The sequence below is a fragment of the Oratosquilla oratoria genome, chromosome 11, assembly GCF_046742065.1.
Source record: "Oratosquilla oratoria isolate Oo_2021 chromosome 11, ASM4674206v1, whole genome shotgun sequence".
In the NCBI taxonomy this organism is placed as follows: domain Eukaryota; kingdom Metazoa; phylum Arthropoda; class Malacostraca; order Stomatopoda; family Squillidae; genus Oratosquilla; species Oratosquilla oratoria.
The window spans coordinates 45,192,676-45,214,454 of record NC_134787.1 but is presented as its reverse complement, the minus strand read 5'-3'; the positions used below and the strand labels follow the sequence as shown (position 1 = coordinate 45,214,454).

The 21,779-nt window shown below is 47.4% G+C and overlaps 1 protein-coding gene across 15 annotated transcripts in view; it reads right to left on the bottom strand.

Moving 5' to 3' along the window:
* MTA1-like (metastasis associated 1-like) overlaps positions 1-21,779 on the bottom strand; it is a 302,424-nt gene that overhangs the window by 170,913 nt on the left and 109,732 nt on the right. The window lies entirely within an intron of this gene.

The window sequence follows — 21,779 nt, the reverse complement described above, 5'->3', positions numbered from 1 at the left end:
AGAAGTGAGGGGAGAAGGTATGTAGGAAGGAGGACGTGGGAAAGGTGAAGTCGAGAGGGAAAAATGGGGAGGAAAGGGGGAAGGAGAAAAGGTAAGGGTAATGGGAAGGGAAAGGGAAGAAGGGAGAAGGGAAGAAGGGAAAAGAGGGAAAGAAAGGGAAGAAGGGAGAAGGGAAGAAGGGAAAAGAGGGAAAGAAAGGGAAGAAGGGAGAAGGGAAGAAGGGGAGAAGGGTTGAGGGGAGAAGGGAAAAAGAGGGAAAGAAGGGGAAGATGAAATTGAAGGGAAATTGAAGTAAAATTGAAGGGAAAGAGAAGGGAAATTTGAAGGAAAGGAAGAGAGAAGAGAGAAGAGGGAAGTAGGAAGGGAAGGTAGAAAGGAAGTAAAATTAAAGGGAGTTGAGGATGGGAATAGAAGGAGGAGGAGGAGGAGGAGGAGGAGGAGGAGGAGGAGGAGGAGGGGAGAGAACAGGGGAGAGGAATGAGGGGAGATCACGATGGCAGAGGAGCAGGGGTGACAAAGGAGGCTGGCAAGGTGGTGGGAGGGGAAAAGGAAGATGCAGATTTACGAATGACATACACATTTTATATCTAAATATGATCATTCATTGGAGAGAGAGAAATGAGAGAGAAATGAGAGAGAGAGAGAGAGAGAGAGAGAGAGAGAGAGAGAGAGAGAGAGAGAGAGAGAGAGAGAGAGAGAGAGAGAGAGAGAGAGAGAGAGAGAGAGAGAGAGAGAGAGAGAGAGAGAGAGGACCTCAAAAACGTTACTCCTTCCTGTATACTACAATTAGGTAAACATACACACGCGCGTGCAGAGGCGCTGAGTATGGTTTTGTGTACGCGCACGCGCGCGCCTGTGTGTGTGTGTGAGGGAGAGGGGGGAAAGGAAGGGAGAGAGGGGAGGGTGAGGGAGAGAGGGGAGGGAGGGTGAGGGAGAGAGGGGAGGGAAGGTGAGGGAGAGAGGGGAGGGAGGGGGGAGGGAGAGAGAGGAGAGAGAAGGGAGAGAGGAGAGGGAGGGGGAGGGAGAGAGGAGAGGGAGGGGGAGGGAGAGAGGAGAGGGAGGGAGAGAGGAGAGGGAGGGGGAGGGAGAGGGAGGGGGAGGGAGGGAGGAGAGAGGGGGAGGGAGGAGGAGGGAGAGGGGAGGGAGGAGAGAGGGGGAGGGAGGAGAGAGGGGGAGGGAAGGAAAGAGAGGGGTGGGAGACAGATGGGGAGAGAGCGGGAGGAGAGGGATAAGGATGAGGTGGGAAAGGAATGAAGAGGGAGAGGGGAATAGACGGAGAGGTGAGGAATGGAGATGGAGAGGAGGAGGGGAGAGATGAAGAAGGGGAGGGGGATAGATGAAGAGGAGGAATGGAGAGGGAAGGGGGAGATGGAAAGGAGAGGAGAGAGGGAGGAAAGGAGGAGAGAGGGTGGAGGGGAGATAACGTGGAAGAGGAGAAAATGGGGAGTGAGAGGAAGGAGAGAAGTTAGGAAGAGGGGAGGAGAATAGGAGAGGAGGGGGAGTAGAATAAAGAAGGGGGATGGAAGGAGTGATCGGAGAGAGGGGAAAGGGGGGGAAAGAACAGTGAGAGAGAGTATCCTCCTGATGAGAGACCCTACTCTCTTTAATCGTTACAATAAAACAAGAGCTAATGCTACGAGGACCCTTCCGTAGCTGGGCGAGGAAGAAACGACGACTGAGGGGCAAAGGCCTCCTCCTCCTCCTCCTCCATGGGAATTCGGGGGAGGAAGGAAGGTCATGACGGTGAACAAGAGAAGGGGGTCGGGCCGAAAGTGGAGGCAGGGGGGCGTGGGGGTGGAATGTGGAAGGATGGGTGGTAGAGAGGGAAAATGAGGGTGAGAAGAAAGGAAAGGGAGGGTTAGGCAAGGAGACGGGAATGAAATGGAGGGCGATAAAAAGGAAAGAAGGAGAGGGAAAGGAACGATGAGAGATAGCGGAGGAGAGGGAGTGAGAGTGAGAGGGAGGGAGGGAGAGAAGGACAAAGAGGAAAAAGGAATGTACGAGGACGAGGGAAAGAGAGGACGAGGGAGAGAGAGGGGGGGTAGAGGGGAAAACAACAAGAGAGATAGAGACTGAGATGGGGACCGTGCGCGCGAGCGAGCGCGCGCGCGCGTGTGTGTGTGTGTGTGTGTGTGTGTGTGTGTGTGTGTGTGTGTGTGTGCGTGCGTGTGTGTGTGCGCGTGTGTAAGGGGATAACATGGGATAAAATATTCTTCCAAAATCGTTAATTAATGATACGTATACTAGGGCTGCTTGCTGTCCTTTACACCGTCGCAGGTTAGGCCAATTCCGCTGGCTGCGACGGACGCGGCCATTGTCCCTTTCCTACAGTACATCTGAAATGACTGGTCCTCTCTAGAATTTCAACTCTATACAACTAAACTTTCTCTAGGTCTACCTCTCCGCCTGTTTCTTACACACGCATGCACAGGCACACCTCCAACGCAAATATGTATCGACGAAAAGACAGCTTTGGAGGAAAGCGATTGTTGTATGGGACACAGGTGCCGGGAGAGGTGACCCCAATTATTTCACGCCGTTGACAGGGTGGCTAACGATCAGGGGAACAACCGCCGCAGCTTAGCCCCCCCCACCCACCCACACTTTACAGTTTTTGTTCTGGTTGACGTGATACTATTTCAGGCTCCCGAGGGGGCGGTTTAGACCCTGAAGATGTTGAACACAATCCGTCCTTACTATCTGGTATAGGCCAGTCTTCTCAAGGGGGTCAGCAAGGCCACATGGCGACAATGCCAACAACGACTGTGGAGGGTGGGGATGGAGGGCGGGTCGCAGCAGACACGAAAGAACGCAGAGAGAGCGAAGGTGGCGTAGTAATACGAAGAGAACGAGACAAGAATGAAGGGGAGGAGGGGAAAGGGGAGCAAGGGGAGTGAAATGGGGGCAAGGAGAGGGGGAGGGTGGCAAGGGAGAAAGGGGGAGAGTGGGAGAAGAGAAAGGAGAACAGGAAAAGAGGGGAGGGAGAAGAGGGCGAGAAAGAGGAGGGCATGGCAAACTGTGGTCTGACGGGGGTGACGAGAGGAATTATTTTGTCACACCTTAATGTGTAAGGACAATATAAAAAGTTCAGAAGCACAACCATAACTAATGAAAAATAACTAGCAATAACTTGTGCGCGTCTGTCTTTGCCAAACATGGATGGGATTGGAGTTGTGCCTACGAGGTTCCGTTCAAGTATCTTCATTAACCAAACTCAGTTTAAATCTCAATCTGTTCCACAAATTGACGCAAATCTGAAAAAAAATTAAACACTTCTCTCAGCCTTCTTTCCTTTACTCTTTTGCTTTTTACTTCCCATACTAGCAATTCTATTTGTCCATTTTTTTCCAATCATCCAGTGTATACGTGGGAGGAGGGTGGAGGGGAGCGGAATATATGGGAAATGAAATGGGTGGGAGTGATTTCTATGCCTTTTTCTTTTTGGCTACCCCCCGTGTAAGGGGGAAAAAGCCTTTGGTATATGTATGTATCCGTGTGTGTGTGTGTGTGTGTGTGTGTGTGTGTGTGTGTGTGTGTGTGTGTGTGTGTGTGTGTGTGTGTGTGTGTGTGCGCGCTACCGTGCATTGTCAATATATTTTTTCACACCATCCCCAATTTGCCTCCCAACAAACCACTGTTTACCACGCGAGAAGGATCTACACTAAAACTCCCTTTGTGATAAACAGTATTCTAACAATTACCACAGATGAAGTGTCCAGGGCCCTTAGCAAATAAACTGCAGACGTGAAGGAGGATAACGAAGAGATAAGGGAAAGGAAAATAATAATAATAATAAATAACAAGAATAATAAATAATAATAATAATACCAACAATAATAATAAATTAATAAACGAGTAAATAAAATAAATGGTTTGGTGATGCTGCTGCCGGTGCCAATCGGTGCCGGTCCATCCCACCACCACCAGCGACCCCCCCCCCCCGACCCCCGGCACCCCAAACTACGGCAGCTACTTCATGTGCCAGCCAGGACATACGCGACGATATAGAGATAATCAATACCTCGCCACAGGATCTGTCCCTTCCGCGTGTGGTACCACTGCCGAATACGTACGTGCCAATACGTACGCATGCGCACTGGAGGTCGTGCCCCCCCCCCCGGCCATGTCGCGCATAATCTCTCTCGTGCGACCAGGGCAGAAAAAGGTCACGAAAGCTAAAATAACAAGATATATGAAAGTGCGCATCAGTCCATAGGACCGAGCTTTAAAGTTCACAGAATGCCATGAGACACGTTTATGGAAACCTCTCTCTCACACGGAAGTCCACAACTCGACGAAAGCCTTCTTCCTCCCTCCGTGACCCATCCTGAAAACGCCCACGTGCCGTCTTTGAGCGACGTCACATCACCCTATCAAAAATTCGCATCCGGGCCAGGAACCTGAGAAGATACAAGGGCTGCATGACGTCATGTCGACTCGGAGGGCATGTCCGATAAACTGTGTAAACACAGATTTTTGCCCCCCCCCGCCCCCCAACGAATACACAACGTGGGTTGCGTAAACAATACAACTTGAATTCTCCCCCGGCCCCTCCTTCACCCCGCCCTTGCAGCGTCCCACATAACCTCGAAAAGCGCGCACTCAATCTATACACGCCGAAATATCACGATACCTGAACATTCACCCCCATCACCACAAAGCAAACCATACATGTTCCAACAACAATAACAACAACTAAACATGTGGTTATGCCCCTGGGCCGCTCGTGTGTTTCGGTCAGCACGATTGATCTGTGTATGGCTTGACCAAACGCACACATGTAAGTTGATGTGCAAGGGTGGGGTGTGATGGCGTGGATGAAGCTAAGTGTGTGGGTGGAATGGCGGAGAATGGAGAATGTGTGCGCCACAATTGTATGCTCTACACGTGTTTACAAGGTACTGTATATTCAGACTCTTTAAAATGCATACGAGAAGAGACCCAACACACGCCCATGGGAGTATTTAGCATAAATAAAAGCCAGTAACGTTGTGTACGTTTGGAAAATATATGTATTTGGGCTTTGTATTCATCAAACATTTTAGCTTCTCGACAATATAGTTCCGTATTGAACTAATTATTACGAGTAATTGTTATTGTATGAAAAAATCACGTCCACATTAAAACACACACGCGCACGCACGCGCGCGCGCGCACACACACACACACACGTAGGTTCACGATAAAAAATGAAAGTTTGATTATATTATTCCCTGCGGTGTGGTTACCACACAAGAAAAATAACCAGAGAATACAAAGTGTGTCAATCAAGATAATCCCAAGCTTGTATGGTTTGACATACGTGAAGAGATTGAACAAATTTGGACTTTCCATACTGGAAGAGATAAGAGAGGTGATACGATGACGAGGAAAAAAAAAGTGTGGAATTAGTTGGAAGACGATGCAATCCAAGCCGGTAACGTAAACTAATTCAAAGTAAAGTTTGATCAATGAAGACGGTGACGAGACCCCATGACCACAGCTCCAACCTCATGCATTACATACACACACACACACACACGCGCGCGCGCGCAATCCTAAGACTACCATCCAAGCACTATCCAACCTCGTACATAAATAAAATATATTGAGAAAACGAAGAGTACAATTATGAACAATGTGGAAACAAAGCGTTGCCCCTGATCTCCTTAATAGGACACATGATTCTAAAAAATAAATAAAATAAATAAAAATACAATAACAATGACACACACACATAAAAAATACAGTAAGAAGTAAGTCACACAGGAAACAAATATCCTAGCTTCATCTACCCTTCTCGCTTCATACCAACCTACAAGTCCACCGTGTACAGCGCGAAGAAGGGGGAGGGAGCAACTGTGAAGTAGCAATGGCTCCCATTTCCCCCACAGGTTAATAAAATGTAAATATGCACAATTTCACCATTTCCTACATCAAAGATAAACTTAAAATTTCCTAATGAAAATATACCGGCACGTATATATATCACTTGTACACGCACGTACACACACAACTACATACAGATTGGGCCATATATTTGCTCTGAGCTCTCATGCGTTGCCGATTACGAGTCCTGCATGTGATCCAAATACATAGTGTATCACACACACAAATAAACAGAGAAGATTTGTGTTCATAGGTTCTATATCCAGGTCCTTCTTTCTCACTGAATGACAAGTGACTGTCGAGACGCAAGTGCAAGAACACCAGCAAAGAAAGGAAGCCCTGTATGGAACGCTCACACTGAATAAGCCACGAGTCCCTAAAAATAAACGAGTTAATAAATAAACAAATAAATAAATAAATAGATAAACGATATACACGAGAGAGAGAGAGAGAGAGAGAGAGAGAGAGAGAGAGAGAGAGAGAGTGTGTGTGTGTGTGTGTGTGTGTGTGTGTGTGTGTGTGTGTGTGTGTGTGTGTGTGTGTGTGTGTGTGTGTGTGTGTGTGTGTGTGTGTGTGTGTGTGTGTAGATATACACTAAATGGTTCCCAGTGATCAATTAACGTCTTTTTTCAACCACAAATCACTTTTAATTCCATGCCATCGCAGTCGAGACTGAAGAATCGCTCGATGGAGTCATCCGTTGTTAATTGAAACGTGGACGAGCCGAGGATTCGAACCCAGCTAACCCGTAACAAAGTTACAGTGACTTGATAGCGTGTTGGTTCAAGTCACTGTAACTTTGTTACGGGTTAGCTGGGTTCGAATCCTCGGCTCGTCCACGTTTCAATTTCCAACGGATGCCTCCATCGAGCGACTCTTCAGTCTCGACTGCGATGGCATGGAATTAAAAGTGATTTATGGTGGAAAAAAGGTGTGTGTGTGTGTGTGTGTGTGTGTGTGTGTGTGTGTGTGTGTGTGTGTGATATTATATATATATATATATATATATATATATATATATATATATATACAATAATAATAATAATCACCTCCCTGTTGCTCACATTCAAGCCCAAACTCTCACACTGAGACAATACTGACTGACAAGCCTGTGTCCTTCCAGAGGGCCCCAAGATTTCTGGCACGCGCTGTAGGGACGGGGTTCCAGTGTCAGTTGGACAATATGCAATTATTATCATCATTATCAATGTTATTTACGTCCCATTGCGTTTGCTCCTCAATTTCAGGAAAACTGCTAGTCCTCTATCAAAACAAAAAGTGAAACAAGCCAACGAATAAAAAAAGGGACAAAATGCAAGGCACAATGGAACCTTTTCAAGAAACTAAACTTGATCTGGTATCCAGCCAAGCAACAGTTATTTCTTGTCAATGTTTCGCGAGCGCCACTGACCTACAAGACTGACCTTTTAGCACACGACAGCCGAAAGAGAACAATTTAAAAAAAATTATAATTTACTTTCCTTAGTGTATACAGTGCCCTCACATTTCCAAGCGACACGCACACATACATACACACCCGCGCACGCACACACATCTGTGCCTAATTCGTAAACAAGGATTTCAATACTAAATGAAACTTTACAAACCTATTTTTTTCTAAACACATATCTCTCACTATTTCAAAAATATAAAATGTCGAGAACGCAAGATTATAAATATTCAGTTTTCTAGTTGGTGAAAACGCATTACGATATTGTCACCCTGTAAATGTTCTTGTCTCCGCCCTGGTCGTATCTATAAATATATATATATTATTTAAATATCTATATATCTATATATATATATATATATATATATATATATATATATATATATATTCGTTGACGAGTATTTGATATACTGCATAATGAATTCGTCGCACAACACAATTTGTCAAGTTAAAATTCAGTGAACACGACATACTGAAAACACGTTCAAATAACAAACTCTGGTGAAAGTACCATGCCTTACGAAGCCTTGTGATGTGACATATATTCACTCTGGACTATTATTGCTTCTTGGCGGCCGCCATCTTGGGTCACAGCCGGACACCGCCCCCCCCCAAGAAACCACCAAAACTTAATACTGTTCACCACTCAGCCCACGCTCACACGTTACCAAAAAGATGCCAACGCTTTAGCGAATGACCGACGCATCGAACCGTTTGTTTGCACGACAGTTATGGAACTGAGGAACAGTGGACGAGCATCATTTGGTAAGCTATACGAGCCTAGTGTCGTGGTGTCCCGTCCCTGCTGACGGCACTTGTGGAGACCCTGGTGCTAAAAGAGGAAAAACCAAGTGCCAAACTCGGAAGCTACTGGGGACCCTACAGATGACTTTGCAAAAGTTTAAACCAAAATATACAAATATGTTTGGCGATGAACAGCTGGGCTAAATGAAAAAGAGGAGAAGGCAAGTGCAGCTGATAAATCGTAAAAATAACCAACAAAGAAACTGTTGGACTCGGTGACAGCTGATCTAACACGAAGGCACTTCATTAAAGTATGTTCGAGATAACTGACTTTGTTCACTTATAACATCAAGACTAAACAAATCCAGTATGTTTTCAAGCAGACAAAAATAATTCTAGCGCGCGCGCACGTACATGCACACACAACTTCCCTAACCGTACAATAAATAGCAGATCCTCTCCAATTAAAATAAAAATATAAATAAAAAGTAGTGCACAACGACAACAACGTGGAAGTACTTAAAGGGCACAGTTCACTTCACCGTTTTCAAATGTCAAGCGGCGCGCGTTTAACTGTCGCCTTCATTCCCTGCTGGTACACAAGTAGCAGTAGCGATTCTGAAAAATCTCCCCCCCCCCCCCCAGAGGAGTAAGAGGAGTAAGAGGAAGAAGAGGAAGAAGAAGAAGAAGAAGAAGAAGAAGAAGAAGAAGAAGAAGAAGAAGAAGAAGAAGAAGAAGAAGAAGAAGAAGAAGAAGAAGAAGAAGAAGAAGAAGAAGAAGAAGAAGAAGAAGAAGAAGAAGAAGAAGAAGAAGAAGAAGAAGAAGAAGAAGAAGAAGAAGAAGAAGGAGGAGGAGGAGGAGGAGGAGGAGGAGGGAAAAAACTGTCCGGTAGCACGGTCACGTCTTCTTAGTGGCATCAACATGCACCATCTTTCACTTTCACACTTGAGGAAGTTGTAAAGAGGCTGCAATGGAAACCCCGTATTTCCCAATGTTCCTATGTTCTCACTATGTATCCAAGCATGTAAAATCACCTGTACACGTGTATTTTCCCATATTCCTAATTGTACATGAAAGGAACAACGCTCGTGGGATCCTGTTTCTTACTATACATATCTAGCTTCAAATCCAGCAGTGTGTATGTGTATGTGTGTGTGTGTGTGTGTGTGTGTTAGAGAAAGAGGGAGAGAAAGAGAGAGGGGGGGGAGCACGTGTAGGAGGGGTCTCGTCAGCTCTATTCTACAGATTCTTAAAGTTCAACCTGTGTTTATCTAGAGTCCGGAGGTTCTCTTCAGCTGGGGAGGGGGGCACCCCGAACCTCACCCCACCATCGATCGTGTCACAGCCAAGGCGAAAATATCGTTCAACCTGTTGCCATCTCGTCCATATTTTACTTTCCGAGGATAATTCGACTTATCGTCACTTGTTACTTGTACTAAATTACTTCATTAAAAGAATCTTAAGAACATAAGAATGAAGGAGACAGCAAGAGACCATAATGTCCATTGCCACCTGCCATCCCCATCAATAAAGTTTCCTAACCGTTTCTCAAAACAACCGACAGTTTCAGGGCTCACGACATGGTTACTAAGTCTATTCCATTCGTTAACCACCCTATTAGTAAACCAATTCTTCCCCACTTCCTTCTTAAATCTAAATTTGTCCAATTTAAATCTATTACTGCGAGTCCGCCCTCTTGTCTTAATATGATGACTTTGTTTGCGCCACCCTTGTTAAAGCCTTTGATCCACCTGAACACCTATTAGATCCCCCACCCCTTGCGTCTTTCCAGAGAGTGTAAGTTAAGGTGCCTCAGCCTCTCTTCGTAAGGTAAATTTGAGCCCATGTATCACTTTGGTCAATTCTCCTCTGTACTGATTCTAGTGAATTGATGTCCAGTCCATTCTATAAGATGGAGACCAAAACTGTACCGCAGAGTCAAGGATGGACCTAACTAACGCTAGAGTTTGATAATTACCTCTGCACTTCTATTCGTAATCGTCCTAGCAATGAAACCTAATGCTCTGTTAGCTTTATTCCTGGCGCTTATGCACTGTTTCCTGGATCTAAGGTCTGGACTCGCTAGAACCCCCAAGTCTCTCTCGCACTCAGTTTTCCCTAAAAACGTGTTATCTACGCTATATCTGTTTTCGGGGTTGTAAAGCCCTACGTTTAACACGCTGAAGTCCTTCTGCCATTTCACCGACCATGTGAACAATTTGTTAAGATCATCTTGCAAAATCTTGGCGTCGTCTCCTTACCTAATAAGACGTCCTATTTTAGTGTCGCCCGCAAACTTACTAACATCACCATTGTCCAAGCGTTTATGTAAAGGGACCCAAAACCGAGCCCTGTGGAAATCCACTAGAAACACTTCCCCCATTTGGATTTTACACCATTTATGGTGACCCGCTGTTTTCTGTCACTGGTCCAAGCTCTAACCCATTCTAACACTTTTCCTCCTAGGCCATGGGCTTTGATTTTATTTAGTAATCTCTGGTGGGACACCTTATCCAACGCTTTCCTAAAGTCAAGGTAAATAACATCGTAACTATCATTACCTGACGCCTTATATACGTTAGTGTAAAAAGATTAGTCACACGACTTACCCTTGGAGAAACCATGCTGTGAGTCACGAATCAAATTACGTCTATGTGTCTATTAACTATTACTAATTCAAGCATTTTAACTATAACTGATGTCAAACTGATGGGCCTGTAGTTGCATACAGACAATTCATCTCACTTTTTGAAAACATGAGCATCCTTTGCCTGCCCCTAAGCAATAGGCACAAAACCAGTGTCTTCTGCAACCAATGTAAATGTCTTCCTGACTGTACGCTTCAATACTAATGTAACCACGTGACTGCAATATAACTTCATTATGATAAATATTCGGGCTGATGGATGAACAACGATCTGTATCTGTACAGTATGTGTACACATACAATATGTTATGTACGTACTTATGTAGGTATATATGTATGCACGTTGACTAGCAAGCGGATGAATGGGCAAAGTTCTAGGGATAGGTGGACGATATGGATTTAAGCTTAAACCATTAACCGAGACTTGTGACCACGTCAACCAGACCCACTGCCAGTCGTCGGACGTGAGCCATCGAGGGCCACGGAGTCAAGAGCCTCGGCTGGCGGGCTGGCTCGGGCATTCCGCTGTGCTGTCCGGGCGGTGACGTCACTGGGTACGTCGATGCATTAAGTGGATAGGTGAGTTACGTTAGGTTTGGTTACGTTCGGTTATTAAAGTTGCGTTGGCGGATGAGAAGACGGCTGGTTGGAGGCAGGGGGCGGGAGGGGGGTGGTTAGTCTGGTGGGAGGGTGAAGGAAATCAGATGCCAAGACGAGAGCAAGTTCACCCTAGTGATATACATTCTAAATTGTCTTCCGATTCGTCCCCAACGATCAAGAGGGTAGCTTCAGTACAAAATTAGGATATCGACCGACCCCCTTTGGTCCTCGTCTCGGCCCACTTTGATGTATAAATCCATTTGGCTTTAGCCAGATGAATAACCTGAATAACCCTAAGTGACACCATAGTAGTCTCAGGGCCAAAACCTGAGGAGGGGGCGGGGGTGGGGGTGGGGATGGAGGTCCTGGCACTGAACACATGATACCCGCAAGGGAAGGCGAAATGGCGGAAAGGGCAAAATGGAACCAAAACTAGTATAAACAAGGAAGATCGAGAGTTGAGTACGGGGAGATTGGCAGGCCTCTGGATGCAGAATGAACGGCCACCACGATGGGCTGGGTTCCTTATGCTTGGAAAAATTGAGTTTACAAACATGCTTGTATATACGTATGTAACTATACATGTATGTAATGTAAGTTTACACATGTATGTGTGAATGTGAAAACAGGAATTAACAAGCAGGTAATGCAAAGATATCAGCTCATTATCAAAATGATACCTGAAAGTGCCCTCCCGGTGACCATCCCACAGTATTGCACGTTACCCAGCAACTGTTGTACATCCGCATACTCGACAAACGCCCTGACATCGTAATGGGTTGTCCACTTCGGTCCCACGTCAGGGTCTGGGAGGGTCACTCAACCACTTCCTTCCCGCTGCGTTCACGTGAAATAAAGATTTTGTTTCTTTCTTCTACCAGATTCTGGGACGCCGTCGTACCGAAGACCAACGCGCCACTCTAACGACTACACCTTTATACATTGAGTCTGAGCATCCGGAGACTGAAGAATAAACGTTTACTATGAAACGTTCACTTACTCCAATTCTGCAGAGCAGACTCTGATAAATGACGTAAATCACAGGCCCATGGAACGAAACTCCAAGACCCTTCGACCCCTAACCAGCTACATTCTGTACTTCCAACTTGGCGAAGACTTATCAAGAGATCAAAAAATCCCTTAGCTGTTATATTAAATATATTGACGGATTGCACATTAAGAAAGAATGTCTCAATGAGACTGGTGAACTACAAGCCAGCTCTTTGGCAACATGTTGTGAAAACCTTTGCCAAGTTCGAAGTGCTACGTCAGGGGCTTCCCCTCCCTTGGGGGCAAGAGAAATACTTAGCTATTTGATCGACTTACGCCAACATCCGTTCACTGCACACTTACCTGCAAAGAAAGAAAAACATCATGGTTATTTGAGGCATTAAATAAGTAACCAAGTATATCTATACGGAACCACAAAATAAAAAGATGGAACATCTACCCCAGCCAAGCCTGGAGCTCCTCCAGTTAGACATTGTTCCGGCTTATATCGGACGATTTTCTTCCGGGTGCCTCTGGGCTTTTTGGGGCTCAAGAATTGTCATCGTTAATTAACTTGATTGCCAGGTTTTGTTATGGCTGACGCCAGCGAAGTTAATCATCTTACGATAGGGGGGCCGAATAAAGAATCACCACTTCCTTCTCTGACATTATTTGGAACACAATTTCAGGAAACCAAACACGCATGACTAAGGGGCGCACATTTGGGGCTTTGGCTCATTCTTAAACCTAAAAAAAAAAAAAAAAAAAAAAAAAAAACACGTAAATATTGAGCTTTCTAATCGTCTCGAATGATACAGACGTGGACTTAACAAACAAGGTTCTGAACACAGCCTGTCTATGCATTTTGAAAACTATGAAATAACAAACGCGCAAGTAAAATGTATATTGAAAAAAAAAAAAACATCATGTAGACTCCAGAAACGCATCAAACTACATAATATGAAGTTCAACCTCTCACTGTTTTACGATGAGTTTAGTGTTCCACCAGACGATTTTACCAAGGTGTGGGAACCCCTCCCCCCGTCGTAGCCAAAGGGGTTATTAAACACATATGATACTTTTTACCATTATTACTACCATTATTATCATTATCAATATAGCTTCCACCAAACTTTTTATTCAGTTTATAATATCTCCTGGCAACTAAACATAAAAATTCAGACACGACTAGCAAGATGACCGTCATTATTCCTCTCATCTCTCATCAAACCTCAGTACGAAAAGCTATAAAAAAAAGTAAGCAATAAGCAAGACGACTGTGTAACGGCAGAACAACCTGAGCATGGAATCTATTATTCTAATCTGATATGCTTTATATCTACTCCAATTCCCATTCCATAAAAAAAAACCTGTATAGATGATATGTTTACCCTCAGATAAATATCTTCTTCATACTTAAACTTGGCACTTTAGGCTTGAAAAGTATGTGCGTGGTGGAATGAAAATAATTACCAAAGACTAAAACGCACAGGGGAAACCATCAACAACTGTAGACCAGTGAGACACACGTGCAAACATACACATACACACACAAAACCCGAAAGCTAGCAGCAACCCACAAGCCCCCAGAATCAACACCAGCAAAAGCTGGCCCGACACCAAAACAAGTTTCGGAAAATAACAACAACACATACATGTACACTACCAGGGGCAGCCCAACACGAGTGCAGAGTCAGTGACGCCTTGACCTCTATAGGCAAAGGTCCTGTTCCACAGACACGAGTGGCTCCAAAGGGCCCACGGGCAAGGCCACAAGGAATTCCTAATCCAGGGGGTCCTTAACCTTATGAAATAGAATCGATAAGTATTCACTACCACTAGTTCTGGATTTTGGCCATAGTAGTGAACCCCTTTGGTCCCCCAAAGGTGGTCCACGGGCCACAGGATGAGGACCACTGTGACCTAACGCAAGCAGCAGTGCGTTCATCAAACAACAAGTCGGAAACCTGAAATCTCCCTAACCATACATGGTCATACAAGAACAACACTTACATCCCGTATCGTACCACCTTTACTGAACTCTGTTTCCGATTAACTTACGCAACAAGGAGATACATTGTAGCAGCAACCGGCACCATTGCCTTAAGCTCTAGGAAAGAGAGAGAGAGAGAGAGAGAGAGAGAGAGAGAGAGAGAGAGAGAGAGAGAGAGAGAGAGAGAGTGAGAGAGAGAGAGAGAGAGAGAGAGAGAGAGAGAGAGAGAGAGAGAGAGAGAGAGAGAGAGAGAGAGAGAGAGAGAGAGAGAGAGAGAGAGAGAGAGAGAGAGAGAGAGAGAGAGAGAGAGAGAGAGAGAGAGAGAGAGAGAGAGAGAGAGAGAGAGAGAGAGAGAGAGAGAGAGAGAGAGAGAGAGAGAGAGAGAGAGAGAGAGAGAGAGAGAGAGAGAGAGAAAAAAGAGGGGGGTGCGCAAGACCAGGTAGCTGGCTTTAGCATCACAGAATGTAAGATGACTGTTCAAAGGGGCCAAGGACGGAGAGGAGTCTCAATACGGAAGGGGGGCACTGGTGCAAAGGTGTGCGTATGTGCGTGCGTGTGTGTGTGTGGGAGAGAGAAAGAGAGAGAGGAAGAGAGAGGAAGAGAGAGGAAGAGAGAGAGGGAGAGGGAGAGGGAGAGGGAGAGAGAGAGACAGAGAGACGGGGGGAGGGAGGTGTGGAAAGGCGAGTGGGTATTGAAGAGGAGGCAGGGAGGGGAGGGGGAGTAAGGTATCACGAAGAAGGTAATGAAGACAGAAGGTGAACTGAAGTGACACTGGGAGCGAGAAGAGCAATCGGACGGAGAAGGAGGAGGGGGGAGGGTTCGGATGATAGGAGACGGGGAGTGAGGGGAGGGGAGGGGCAAAGGAATGGAGGGAGAGACGAAAGTAATGGGAACGGAGCGAAAAATCTAAAATGTGCAAAGCAAAATGAAGTAGTACGACGTGAATAGTATGCAAGGCAGAAGTCGAGGAATCAGGCGACAGATGACGAGGGACGGAAGTAGTGGGGGCGGGGATAATATGGGACAGAGTTTGGGTATGAACTACATATTTGTAGTAAAACTACACCTTAAAAGCTTCACACAAGATTTCGTTCCCAATCCACGTGCAATAAATAAAAAAGAATAATAAAATAAAGATAAAAAAAATGAAAACGAGCGAAACTAAAACAACAATAAACAAACACATATAAAATGAATTTACCAGTCAACTGCCCCTGGGTTCTCTGTGCACCTGGGATCTAAATGACAGAAACGTTGGGCCAGATGAGTGGGATCCTAGTCCCTTTGACGCCCCCCAATTCAAAGGGGGATGACAGGTGGTGATGGATACGGAACTGCCTAGTGTAGGCCTTATGGTCTCTTGCAGTCTCCTTTATTCTTATGTAAAGGGGACACTGCTGCTCCTGCCACGAACAGTCAATGTTATGCCTCCGTGCAGAACCTAACTCGTGGGTCTCGATCGATCACGCGTCCCTTCATGCCAGAGTTGTTCGCTTCACTGGGTATTAAGAACGCCTCTCCCTACCCAGAAAATACTGTCTAACCGTGTGGAAATTTCACAAATAAACAAAGACATTAATAAATGAATAACAAATAAGTGAACAAATAAAGAGGCAAGTTCGTGTGAAAAATGGCAAGGCAGGAGAGAAGCACAAGAGGGAAAAAATGCAGCCAGCGAGGGGAGGGGAGGGGAAGGGAAGAGAAAGGAGGTAAGGAATGAGGTGTGGGGAGAAACGAGTAGTGTGGGGGCAGGGACGGTTGGCGAGGTGAGGTGAGGTGAGGTGAGGTGAGGTGAGGTGCTGAGAAGGGAGAGAGGAGGGGGAAGGCAGCAGTGGGCGAGGGCAGGGACAGGAGAGGATGAGGATGGGCAGGAAGAGAAATGTTGGAGTAAGGTCATGGAGGGGGAAATAGATGGGGAAGGGGAAGGGTAAGGTGCAAGGAAAGGGGAATTCGATGATAGGAAGAGGGTAGTAGTGGGGTCGAATGTGGAAACGAGGATGAAGAGAAGAGACGGAAGGACAGGAGGTAGACGAGGAGATGAAAGAGAACCTGAGGTGTACGAGATGAAATGGGAGAAAGTGGGAGAAAGGGGCCTAGGGAGGAATGGGGGGGGGGCAAATACTTCCTGACTGGAACATGTGGGCGCTGCAGGCGGGGAATGGACGAAGTGGGCAGGGGAAGAAGGGGAAAGCACAAGAGGGATGCGGGGTGGGATGTGGGTACAGGAGAGGAAAGGGAAGGGAAGCGAAATGAAGGGCGAAGCAGGGGAGGAGCGGAAAGGTGTGCGGGAGGGGGCGTGGCAAATGAACCCCAGTCCAGACACCATTTATCATAATACAGGAAAAGAAACCTTGGTCGTGGGCACAGTCAAACGAGAGAAGAAGGGCGGAGGGGACGGAGAGAAGTGGGAGCAAAAATGGGGAACAAGGAAGGAGAAGCGGTGGGAGGAGGCCTGGGAGGAGAGGTGACGTCAAGAATGTAGAGGGAACGCAACCAAAACCCAGAGTAGTACGCGCTGTAACAACGCACACAAAACAGTGGTAGTGACGAGTGACAAATAAAATTTTGAAGGGGACGGAAAGGGGAAAAGAGGAAGCGAGTTGAGAGAAGGATGGGGGAAGGGGGGGGAAGTGAGGGAGAGGCGAGTAAGAGGGCTGGAGAGGATAAGGTTTGGATGAGGAAAGGGGAGGGGGGGACTGCCCCATTTGGCCACTTTTCTTAGCACGCGGACGTCCGCAATCTCACCGAAACCACGACGACCTGCTACCGACACCAGCTGCCCTTATCTTAAAGGAGGCGACAAAAGTGCCACTGCCAGGTCAGCTGGGCGGGGCGGGGCGGGGCTGGCTACGCACCGGAACACGGGTCCCCCCGCCCCCCATTCCCCACAAGAACACCGAAGCAGCAACAGCAGCAGAGACGGGGGAATCGGCGGTGGTGGCGGCACTAAGCAGCATCAATAGCCAACCAACAAGAAGAGGGCGCGGGAACCGACCACGGAACCGCGGCGACGAACGAGAGACGGTGAAGGAATCGGGAGACGAGAAGGTGAAGGTGGAGGTGGTGGTGGAGCCGCCGCCTTCGTGGGCGATGGTGATTCCGGCAACGGTCACTGATTTGACCTGACCCCTCGACCACATCGACACGGTCCGTCTCCCTCGTCCGTCCCTCCCACTGCCCTTGATCTTGGAGAGAGAGAGAGAGAGACTTGGGGGAAGGAAGAGTCGAATGGCAAGAAAGAAAATAGAAATAAAACGACTGAATGAATGCAAGAAAAAGGAAGGAAAAATATATATACCAATAGGCCATTTCCCCCTTACAAGGAGGGTGCGCGAGTCAAGTATACTTTATACAAAGCCTTCATCCATCCCACAAAAATAAACAACAAATAAAAATAAAAAATCAAATATGATGCAAACATACACATTACATATACAACCTGAGTGAGCGCGCGCGCGCGCGAGAGAGAGAGAGAGAGAGAGAGAGAGAGAGAGAGAGAGAGAGAGAGAGAGAGAGAGAGAGAGAGAGAGAGAGAGAGAGAGAGAGAGAGAGAGAGAGAGAGAGACCGAGCGAGTCTGTGAGTGGGCGTGAGAGAGTGAGGCAGCCTGGATTCTGACCCCCCCCCCCCCACACACACCCAATCGACCGCGACCATTGCCTTAAACTCTCCGAGGGGCCCTTACTACCCGACTGTACTGTACTGTACAGTAGACCGTGGCCCCGGCAGTCAGTGCCAGTGCCAGGGCCAGGGCGTCCGTGGTCCCCATCGCCGCGCCGCTGAGCGCGCGTGGCGAACCATTTGGCGAGGAAGGATGGACGAGAGCGGGCGGTCGAAGGCGTGCGGGCGTGCGGAGGGTGGGTGGGTGGGTCCCCAAGACGCGCCAGGCCAGTACAAAACGGCAATGTATTGATCTGGTCGAGTTGCTCTCATCGTCATCGGGCAAGTTTTTACGCCGCCGCCGGTGTAATCAGCGAAGTCCCCAGGCCAGGCCATCACCGGCGCTCGTCGGCCAGCCTCGGTCGGCCGCTCGGGCCCGACAAACTACACGCGCTCGCACCATCGCGTGCACGCGCACACGTTTTGGGTAAAAACAAATCAATAAATGAAAGGGGGTTAAGTCACTTTTTCACTGTGAAATTAGCCCGGTTAAATATTTGAAAAAGCGTGTGGGAAGGAGACATTTTGGTGTGTGTGTGTGTGTGTATACACGCGCGCGCGCGCGCACATACACACACACACACATACACATATTCACACACAATGAGTTTTTCAAAGTAGATACAAGAAATAATAATGAATACAAAAATGCACATGCGCACACAATAAAGGTATCCAATCCCTCCCCCTTACATAAGGTGTACTGCGTTCCAAACTCCATCCAGGAACACCAATTTTATTCGCCTTTGGTTGGGCACGGGCGGGCTCGAGAAAGAAAGCCATTAAAATTTTTAATTCAAAATAACCCTTTCAACGTCGAGGCACCCTTTGCACACACTATTCTGGCCAACAACCTTTGTTAACAAACAAGGCAAAGTACCCGCACAGTTGGGGTTGGAAGCAATCGTTGTCCACATGCTCCTCGCGTAACATTAGCTGCATGCACGCACGCCCATGCATGCATGCATGCATGCGTGCGTGCATGCGTGCGTAAGCATTGGCGTTGCGTGGTCACATGCGAGGTAGGCGCGACCTGGCATGCATTCCATCCCGTCCTGGGAAGGTATTAACAAAACCAGTCTAGGGAAAAGAAAATTCTTCTCTGTATACATACGACGCCCGACCGCGCGTCTCTCTCTCTCTCTCTCTCTGCGTCTCTCTCTCTCTCTCTCTCTCTCTCTCTCTCACACACACACACACACACACACACACACACACACACACACACACTGTGGTATCACACTCGACAGCTAATTCAGATATCCGAGTTCGAGCCTCCACCCAGGACTTGAAAACATCATAATGCAATACGGAACTCCAACTGTGGCGGGCACGAAAACAGCGCGTGTGTGTGAGGTTACCCATAGACTAGGTCATATACGAGCTACGAGCTCTCACCCAAAAGAGTAATAATCAATTGTCGATCACGAATTCAACACGTGATCCGAGTGGTGAATCTCACCCACCAACACCCAAATACACACACACACACACACACACACACACACACACACACACCGAGCACCACGAATCCCCTTGACCACTCGCAAGCACTATGCGACCGCACCAAATCTGATGCGTACTGGAAAAAAAAAATCCCGAGCGGCTAAAAATGGCTATGCACAAGGTCCACCGACAGCACTCCTGCCTGTGCATCCAGCGCATCCCTGCCACGTAATATCACCCGGCTACCTCCTCCCTTCATCTCCTACCCGATATGCTGGGCCCTTAAGGCCCATACACCACCTCATCCAGTAAATCCTATCTATAATTAAGATCACTTGAGCCAAAGTGCACAAAAAACTAACGTGTGAGGGTTGAGAGAGAGAGAGAGAGAGAGAGAGAGAGAGAGAGAGAGAGAGAGAGAGAGAGGGGGGGTAGAAGAAGGAGGTGCATCACCCAAACGCTCTGCTGAAACAAAAGCCTTTGTGCTATTTGCATGAAAAGTCGGGGCTTGTGGCAATCACTCGTGTTGGTAGCAATCCTCGTAATCACGAGGCGAAACCGAAGTCCAATGGGGGTACAGAGCCACATTTTTTATACTACGTACATGCATACATACAGTACATCCAGGAGGTGCTAAGATAAGAGGGAGGGTGGAGGGGGTGTATGGGTGGGAATGGTTTTATGCCTTTTTCTTTTTGGCTACCTCCCTTGTAAGGTGGAAAAAGCCTTGGTGTATGTATATGTATATAGATATATATAATATATATATGTATATATATGTATATATATATATATGTATATACACACACACACACACACACAGGGTGTGTGTGTGTGTGTGTGTGTGTGTGTGTGTGTGTGTGTGTGTGCGTGTGTGTGTGTGTGTGTGTTTGTGTAAATACATATATCAGTGCCCTACCCAAGTGTGGTGTGGAGCCGGCGGCGGCGACAATGGCCATTCTTGCGAGGGGGAGGGGTTCACCCAATTCCGTTCCGCACTTAATCGCACTAACACACACGCACGCGCGCGTGCGTGCGTGCGCATACAAAATGTGTCTAATAACCAAGTCGTCGACTTACGAATTTCCAAAAATCATGATCATCTCCAAGACGCACGCACGCGCGCTCACACTCACAGCAAGGGACGTTGACTGGGATGAGAAAGCCGCCAGGAGGGAGAAGAGAGAGGAGCAAGAGGGAAACAATGGCTAACGAGGATGCAGACAAGGTCGAGGGCAAGAAAGCGGAGGAAGGAGTGGGGGGCGGGGGGCGGACGAGGTGAACGAGGAAGAAGTGGTAGAAGACGTAGAGTAGAGGAATGAGAGGTTAAGTAAGAAGAGGTCATAGAGAAAATTGTGGAAAAGGTAGAAGAAGTGAGAGATGAGGAAATGGTGGTAGTTGTGGTGAAGAGGGCGAGGGAGGAAGGGGAAAAGGAGGAGGAAGGGAGGAGGAGAAAGAGGGGGAGGAGGGAGAAGAGGAGGGGAAAGAGAAGGGGGAAGAGGGGGAGGGGGAGGAGGTGGAGGAGGAGTCGGCCGCGGCAATGAGAGGGCGGCACGGCATCAAGAGCAGCAGCAGCAGCAGCAGCTTCCAATGTGTTCTTCGTATTGATCCACACATTCAGAGTTCTCACCCTTTCGCCACCCTAATCTCGTCCTCTCGCACCCCTCTAACACCCTCTCCTCCTCCTCCTCTTACTCTTCCTGCAGCTCCGCCTCGAGTCCTGCAGCAGGTCCTCGCCGAGTCCCGTGGCCCTCAGTTCCTTTCCCTCGTTACCCAGATCCTAACCTCCCCTCTTCCTCACTCCCCCCCCCCAAAAAAAAAAATCCGGCCGCTGCCTTCACCCAATACGCAATACACCCGAACTCAGCTTGGCCCTGGTGTCCAGTCCTCTTCTTCCTCCTCCTCTTGTGTTACGAAAGCATTACCGAAAATTCCCCCTTACCCTTCACTGACCACCCACGTCCTCTTTCACCAATCTAAAGCTCCTGCGCCTTCAAGAAATTAAAATTACCCTTTAACCCAACCCTGCTCTGCTCTGGTCTGGTCTACTGTGACCCCTTAACACACCTTCCGTGTAAGTGCACACCACGAACTCGTCCTTCTGAATTCTTAAAAATGTCCTGCTCGACTCGATTCTGCTGACTGAGCTCCGGTCGGTCACTTCCCTTCCGCCTCCTCTCACCCTACAAACACAACAGTCCCTCCACCGCTTCTCCCTTCACCCGAGCCTCTTCCTCCTCCTCTTGGTCATCATCCACCACAAACAAAATATATAAAATGAAAATAAATGAATAAAACTACAAGTCCTGCCCCAACATTATTCCGAACGCAGGCGGTCAGGACCACACGCAGCTCTCTCTCTCTCTCTCTCTCTCTCTCTCTC